This window comes from Coregonus clupeaformis, unplaced genomic scaffold (genome assembly GCF_020615455.1).
Source record: "Coregonus clupeaformis isolate EN_2021a unplaced genomic scaffold, ASM2061545v1 scaf3056, whole genome shotgun sequence".
Taxonomy (NCBI): domain Eukaryota; kingdom Metazoa; phylum Chordata; class Actinopteri; order Salmoniformes; family Salmonidae; genus Coregonus; species Coregonus clupeaformis.
The window spans coordinates 9411-17426 of NW_025536510.1; the positions used below are offsets into that span (position 1 = coordinate 9411).

The following is an 8016-nucleotide window of genomic DNA, read 5'->3' on the forward strand; positions in this document are numbered from 1 at the left end:
TAGCCATCAAAAAGGTTCCTAACGTTACAACATGGCAGACGGCTGGAGCACGACACCCGGGATACGTGAAATACCTTACAATTAAGTAAGTTGCAGTTGGCCGTTGTGTGGCTTTTTTATTCCTTGTATTGCCATAAAGTTAGCTCTAAAAGCAGATGACGATGAACACCCATTATATTGTTTGACCTGAACCCTGACTGAGTTTGCTTAGGGAAACATGGCAAATAGTTAGCTAGAATGTTGTTTACTTTGTTTATATTTACAATGGTGTTTACAGGATCCGTATTCAGAGAGTGACCTCTACAGCAGCCCTCTCCCAACACATTCAGCAGCAGGTTTTGGCTCAACCGGAGAGGGAAGGCATTGAGCTGGACACCCTCAACTCACCGGCTCAATCAGGTATTAACACTGTTTTGAAACAGCAAGATGAAGTTAGATGCATCTTAGTTGAGTAGATGTTATTTTCGAAGTGGCTAGATATGGGCCAGAACATCGTCAGACAGGATGAGATAGAGGGTGAGTGTATATTGTATTAATATTTATTTCAATATAAATATTTAGTTTATATTGTATTCCTGATAACAGTTATCATAAAATGGAATTTGTAACATGCATTATTATTAATTATTTTATAATAGAATCCCTCCCCCAATGGCCAATTCTGTACTTCTGGCAGCACTACAGAAATGAAGGCTATGGCTACCTGGTCATTCCTTCCACCCCTGGTAAGGTGTGTATATGTGTATAATGACAGTCGGAATTGTTTTCTGAAAGTAGCGTAAATGATGATCTACTCTGACTGTGTGTGTCTGTATCCCATAGGGAAGCATACAATAATGTGTCATACGTGGAGACCACAGGAACAGTGTCAGAACTGAGACGCTTCTTCATTGGTGGATCCCCTGAGCTTGAGGACTACATTTACATCAGAGTCCCAGGGGGTCCACGGATTATGTTCTTTTAGTATGGGGTGAAGCAGCAGAATGAAAAAGGTTCTGACTTTTAGATATCTGGATTCTTTCCATTTGGGCCATATTTTCTCTGTTGTTTGTTTGACGTCACCGTGCTTGTCTTGTGTGCAGGGTATTTGTTGATGCCAGCACCCTGAAGAAGAGGAGGCAGAGTGTTCTGGACCAGCTGGGAGGCTTCAGTCAGCAAGGGGCTGTCTATAATGTCCTGGGTAAGGAGTGTCATGTCCAAATACAAATAATTGAGAAAGAATTACAAATGTCAAGATGCTCGTACACAATATGCTGAGCGAAAAACATATTACAGTAGTCTGGTAAACAATGGATTGTTCTCTAATTGGAAAAGTGTTTGTGAGGCTTTGTATACCTTCATTTCCCATGTTTTGTATGAAACATTACTCTGCTATCATTTGGTCTATTACATTTTTACCTTTGGGAGAAATGAGATGAGCACAGGTCTACCTAGTAAAGTCCAGGTTGTATCAAGCCTGTTCTTGGGTAAGATGAGACTCCTCACTCTTTTCCTCTCATCTCTCCTATTTTCCCCCCAAGGTGTGTGTGCAGCTCACTCACTGCTGAGCGCGTCTCAATCGCATGTATAGTAAAGTGTCCGAGAGGAGTGAGGTTGCCAGGAAACTGTCAGTGCTGGCGCTCCCCTCTGCCCGTCTGGGAGTCTGCTGCACCTGCCTCAGTAACCAGCCCTGCTGGCACCGCCACAGAGTGGCCTGGCGCTGGCCATGGTGAACACGGTCTGTCTCCCTCTCCTAATTAAACTTTATACATTACAAACATCTATAGTTGGTTGTCCTGATGGATACTTGCTAGTAATTTAATGCAGGCAGTGACATGCAGTCAGGGTAGGCAATGCTTACCCTGTGGTAATCGATAAAAATCAAAATAAAAAGTATGAAAAAGCCCCCAAAACGGAAAATATCACACGTACAATTATTCAGACCCTTTCCTCAGTACTTTGTTCAAGCATCTTTGGCAGCGATTACAGCCTCGAGTCTTCTTGGGTATGATGCTACAAGTCTGGCACACCTGTATTTGGGGAGTTTCTCCCATTTTTCTCTGCAGATCCTCTCAAGTTCTGTAAGGTTGGATGGGGATGGGGAGCGTTGCTGCACAGCTGTTTTCAGGTCTTTTCAGAGATGTTCGATCGGGTTCAAGTCTGGGCTCTGGCTGGGCCACTCAAGGACATTCAGAGGCTTGTCCCGAAGCCACTCCTGCATTGTCCTGGCTTGTGTGCTTTGTGTCGTTGACCTGTTGGAAGGTGAACCTTCGCGAAGTCTGAGGTCCTGAGTGCTCTGGAGATGTTTTCATCAAGGATCTCTCTATACTTCGCGCCATTCATCTGTCCTCGATCCTGATTAGTTTCCCAGTCCTGCCACTGAGAAAACATCCCCACAGCATGATGCTGCCACCACCATGCTTCACCGTAGGGATGGTGCCAGGTTTCCTCCAGACTTGACGCTTGGCATTCAGGCCAAAGAGTTCAATCTTGATTTCATCAGACCAGAAAATCTTGTTTCTCATGGTCTGAGAGTCTTTTAGCTGCCTTTGGCAAACTCCAAGCGGGCTGTCATGTGCCTTTTACTGAGGAGTGGCTTCTGTCGGGCCACTCTACCATAAAGGCCTGATTGGTGGAGTGCTGCAGAGATGGTTGTCCTTCTGGTAGGTTCTCCCATCTCCACAGAGAAAATCTGGAGCTCTGTCAGAGTGACCATCGGGTTCTTGGTCACCTCTTTGACCCTTCTCCCCGATTGCTCAGTTTGGCCAGGCGGCCAGCTCTAGGACGATTCTTGGTGGTTTCAAACTTCTTCCATTTAAGAATGATGGAGGCCACTGTCTCCTTGGGGACCTTCAATGCTGCAGACATTTTTTGGTACCCTTCCCCAGATCTGTGCCTCGAAACAATCCTGTCTCGGAGCTCTACGGACAATTCCTTCATCCTCATGGCTTTTTTTCAGACATGCACAGTCAACTGTGGGACCTTATATAGACAGGTGTGTGCCTTTCCAAATCATGTCCAATCAATTGAATTTACCACAGGTGGACTCCAATCAAGTTGTAGGAAAAATCTTCAGGATGATCAATGGAAACAGGATGCACCTGAGCTCAATTTCGAGTCTCTCATAGCAAAGGGTCTGAATACTAATGTAAATAAGGTATTTCCATTTTTTATTTTTAATAAATGTGCAATAAAGTCTATGTGTCCATATATTGGTCTTTTAGTGCCACCTATCAGTTCTAACTGTGGATGCTACATCGATTTATGGCTGAGCTTAACAGTGTGTCATTTTATCGGATTATATGAAGTATGCCGCCATCAGAGGCTATCGCTTGTGTAGCTTGGCTACATTGTTATTTACATTTGGTTAAAATTGTTTGTCAATTTCAGTTAATAGCCTATGTCACTCTGGTTGTTGGAGCTACTGTAACCTATTCTACGGTGAACTTGGGCTTCATCAAGGTTTATTTGTGAGTAAATCTGGCTTTGATAATAGCCACCGACCTCAACGCATGTCACTGAGCGTAAGGTTAAGTCAGAGTGAAATCTATTTCGGTTTTCTTTTTTTATGTGTATAGTTGTATTATTGTTAATAGATTAGATGTGCCTCTCACTGTAATAAGGTGTTTGGAATTTTTTATTATTGTTCGCTTTATTCATTCCCTAGCCTGAGGTGGTGTAACCCTCTGGTGGCTGGATAGATTTTGTAAAGTGTTGGTCCCATGTAGGCGAAAACAGAGGTGATTATGATATGAAATATTGCGTCAGGACATTTATCATGCTGTGAAGATCCCCACAAGGCGTTTTTTCTTGTATATTAACTAATTTGACGTCTAAGGCATTGAAAGCATTATATATTTGCCGTCTGTGAATGTATTTACAAATTCAACATGGCCGCCTATTCAGATGCCCTAGGAAGGTTGTGTAAATACAGAGAGCAGAGCAAGATTAGAGTAAAATACAGTTGAAGACGGAAGTTTACACTTAGGTTGGAGTCATTAAAACTCGTTTTTCAACCACTCCACAAATTTATTGTCAACAAACTATAGTTTTGGCAAGTCGGTTAGGACATCTACTTTGTGCATGACACAAGTAATTTTTCCAACAATTGTTTATAGACAGATTATTTCACTTATAATTCACTGTATCACAATTCCAGTGGGTCAGAAGTTTACATACACTAAGTTGACTGTGCCTTTAAACAGCTTGGAAAAATTCCAGAAAATGATATCATGGCTTTAGAAGCTTCTGACAGGCTAATTGACATCATTTGAGTCAACTGGAGGTGTACCTGTGGATGTATTTCAAGGCCTACCTTCAAACTCAGTGTCTCTTTGCTTGACATCATGGGAAAATCAAAAGAAATCTGCCAAGACCTCAGAAAAAAACTGTAGACCTCCACAAGTCTGGTTCATCTAGGGAGCAATTTCCAAACGCCTGAAGGTACCACGTTCATCTGGACAAACAATAGTAGGCAAGTATAAACACCATGGGACCACGCAGCCATCATACCGCTCAGGAAGGAGACGCGTTCTGTCTCCTAGAGATGAACGTACTTTGCAAATCAATCCCAGAACAACAGCAAAGGACCTTGTGAAGATGCTGGAGTTAACGGGTACAAAAGTATCTATATCCACAGTAAAACGAGTCCTATATTGACATAACCTGAAAGGTCGCTCAGCAAGGAAGAAGCCACTGCTCCAAAACCGCCATCAAAAAGCCAGTCTACGGTTTGCAACTGCACATGGGGACAAAGATCGTACTTTTTGGAGAAATGTCCTCTAGTCTGATTAAACAAAAATGGAACTGTTTGGCCATTATGACCATCGTTATGTTTGGAGGAAAAAGGGGGAAGCTTGCAAGCCGAAGAACACCATCCCAACCGTGAAGCACGGGGGTGGCAGCATCATGCTGTTGGGGTGCTTTGCTGCAGGAGGGACTGGTGCACTTCACAAAATAGATGGCATCATGAGGAAGGAAAATGATGTGGATATATTGAAGCAACATCTCAAGACATCAGTCAGGAAGTTAAAGCTTGGTCGCAAATGGGTCTTCCAAATGGACAATGACCCCAAGCATACTTCCAAAGTTGTCGGTAAAATGGCTTAAGGACAACAAAGTCAAGGTATTGGAGTGGCCATCACAAAGCCCTGACCTCAATCCTATAGAAAATGTGTGGGCAGAACTGAAAAAGCGTGTGCGAGCAAGGAGGCCTACAAACCTGACTCAGTTACACCAGCTCTGTCAGGAGGAATGGGCCAAAATTCACCCAACTTATTGTGGGAAGCTTGTGGAAGGCTACCCGAAACGTTTGACCCAAGTTAAGCAATTTAAAGTCAATGCTACCAAATACTAATTGAGTGTATGTAAACTTCTGACCCACTGGGAATGTGATGAAAGAAATAAAAGCTGAAATAAATCATTCTCTCTACTATTATTCTGACATTTCACATTCTTAAAATATAGTGGTGATCCTAACTGACCTAAGAAATTGAATTTTACTAGGACTAAATGTCAGGAATTGTGAAAAACTGAGTTTAAATGTATTTGGCTAAGGTGTATGTAAACTTCCGACTTCCACTGTATGCATACTTGTAGCACATTCATATTGTACCATGTACTGTTAAATTTGTACATTTAAATTGCAGTAACTATTTAGTCATTGAGCCTTGTTCTTCATCGGTTCATTAAAGAATAGGTCTTAGATTCAATGGTGGTAAACTGTAAAAAATGTCCAGGTGTTCTTTTCTCATGCTCTCTGACTGTAAGGCTTAGTGCCAACTAGTCACATTTAGATGAACACTACCACGGCATTTAGGCAATGCAATATGTGTTGGTTGTATGTGCACTTGCAGTACAACATGAATACGTCTATTAACTGTCATTTATGTGTGTTCTGATAATCACTAATTCTGGGATGTGTACAGTACAGTACTGAGTGTACAAAACATTAGGAACACCTTCCTAATATTGAGTTCCACCCGCCCCCCTTTTGCCTTCAGAACAGCCTCAATTCGTCGGGGCATGGACTCTACAAGGTGTCGAAAGCATTCCACAGGGATGCTGGCCCATGTTGACTCCAATGCTTCCCACAGTTGTCAAGTTGTCTGGATGTCCTTTGGGTGGTGGACCATTCTTGATACACGGGAAACTGTTGAGCGTGAAAAACACAGCAGCGTTGCAGTTCTTGACACACTCAACCCGGTGCACCTGGAACCTACTACCATACCCCGTTTAAAGGCACTTCAATCTTTTGTCTTCCCCATTTACCTCCTGAATGGCACACACACACAATCCATGTCTCAATTGTAGCAAGACTTAAAAATCCTCCTTTAATGTGTCTCCTGCCCGTCATCTACACTAATTGAAGTGGATTTAACAAGTGACATCAACAAGGGATCATAGACAGACCAGGTAAATCCAGGTGAAAGCTATGTCATGGAAAGAGCAGGCGTTCCTAATGTTTTGTACACCCAGTAAGCATTTTATGTAGGTTTTATCTTTCTATGCTGATGGTTGAAGGTCTAATACAGAATATTTACTTCAATTTTCTGAGGTTCTGTTGAACATTAACTGTAGGAAATGAAGTGGATGATATAAGGGTGATGTTCAGCTGTCCTTTTGGTGTTTCTTTTAATAGAGAAACCCCTAAACTATTGTAGTGATATGGCAGGGTTCATGTTTTCATTGAAGAATTGTGTGCCTTTTAACTTTTTCTCTTGCATTACTGATATCGAATAACGTGTTCCATCATGACCTGTTACATGACTCTTACCACTTGATCCAGTTGTATATGCAAAATAGCTATTTGTATATAAACAGTATAACTTGAAAGCATGCATTTGTAAAGAAATAATAATCATTGATTTGCTATATTTAGTCTTGGTTGTCATTTATGGCTTCTCTTTACTGTGCACAACTGCCTCATTTTCTAAAGATTACATCATAATCTGCCCTTATAGCCCACACTCTTGATAACCTCACCCACTGCTCCCTGCTCCTCAATTTACAATAATGTTGATTGCCAAACAAACTGCATGTAATGGATCTAATTTACTGGTGAGGGGATGCTATTTAATTGCTGTAAGTAGTTAAGTAAAGGAAAACTGAATAAATCAGTGAAAGTGTAATATAAAATGCCTGATATATCAAGAGTGCCAAGAGATTTGTCTACAGTATGTGTAGAAAAACGCAAAGTACAAGCCAAAAGGAGTGGTCTTACAATCAACTGACAATCAAAACCTTCTTGTATTGATTTGACCTTGAACATTTTGAGCCTGCTTGTTTCTTGAAACCAAAATCATCAGTGAAGAAACCGTGTACCTTTAAGTACTGCCTCAAACCCCATGTCCAAGCATATTATATCTCAACGTATAACATATGAGATAGCTCTGTCATTCAATGTGTTTTCTATGTCATCAAACGGTCAGTGAAGACACAGGTGCCCCTGGGTGAACCATCACAGATCCTGGCAGTGACTCTGGCATGTTTGCTGTGAAACTCTGGGGGCACTGACAGACACAGACAGTGGACTGAGGTGGGAATGTTGAGAATGTAGATGTTGAGCCACTGGATCCCAGTGACTAGTGGTTTGAGAGGCATATGTGTGCCCATGACTGTGTCCATGGCCGGAGCTGTGTTAGTGACTATGTCCATGACTTGGCCCAAAGCTATGCTTGAGGACATATCCATGGTTGTGACCATAATAACCTGAGAGCTGAACAGGGCTCCCCTGTGTATAGTATGAGTTGGCCCAGCCTTCAAATGTCTTTGGTGTGGTCTCAGTATGCCTGTAGATTGGAGGAAACTGGAGCGTGGGCGTGGACTGGGTAGGAGCCTGGGGATGGAATGATTCTGCAACCAATGAGAATGTGGAGAGATTAAGGGGCGCTTATCTAACTAAACAGTGATTCTCTATTGAATCATGGGGGACCACTAGGTGTCTATTTTACAGTATTCAATTACAGCTGAGGATCCTCTATTAAAACTGCACCTCATTATACTGTAGAACATCATGTTCTCTGGCTTGCACCCAAA

General features: G+C 42.2%; 1 long non-coding RNA gene across 1 annotated transcript; it reads left to right on the top strand.

Moving 5' to 3' along the window:
- Window positions 1-225: 225 nt before the first annotated feature.
- On the top strand, window positions 226-931 carry LOC121564843. Its single transcript, XR_006000295.2, has 3 exons — window positions 226-399; window positions 639-730; window positions 823-931. It is a non-coding gene; the product is annotated as an uncharacterized LOC121564843 (long non-coding RNA).
- The last annotated feature ends 7085 nt before the right edge of the window (window positions 932-8016 follow it).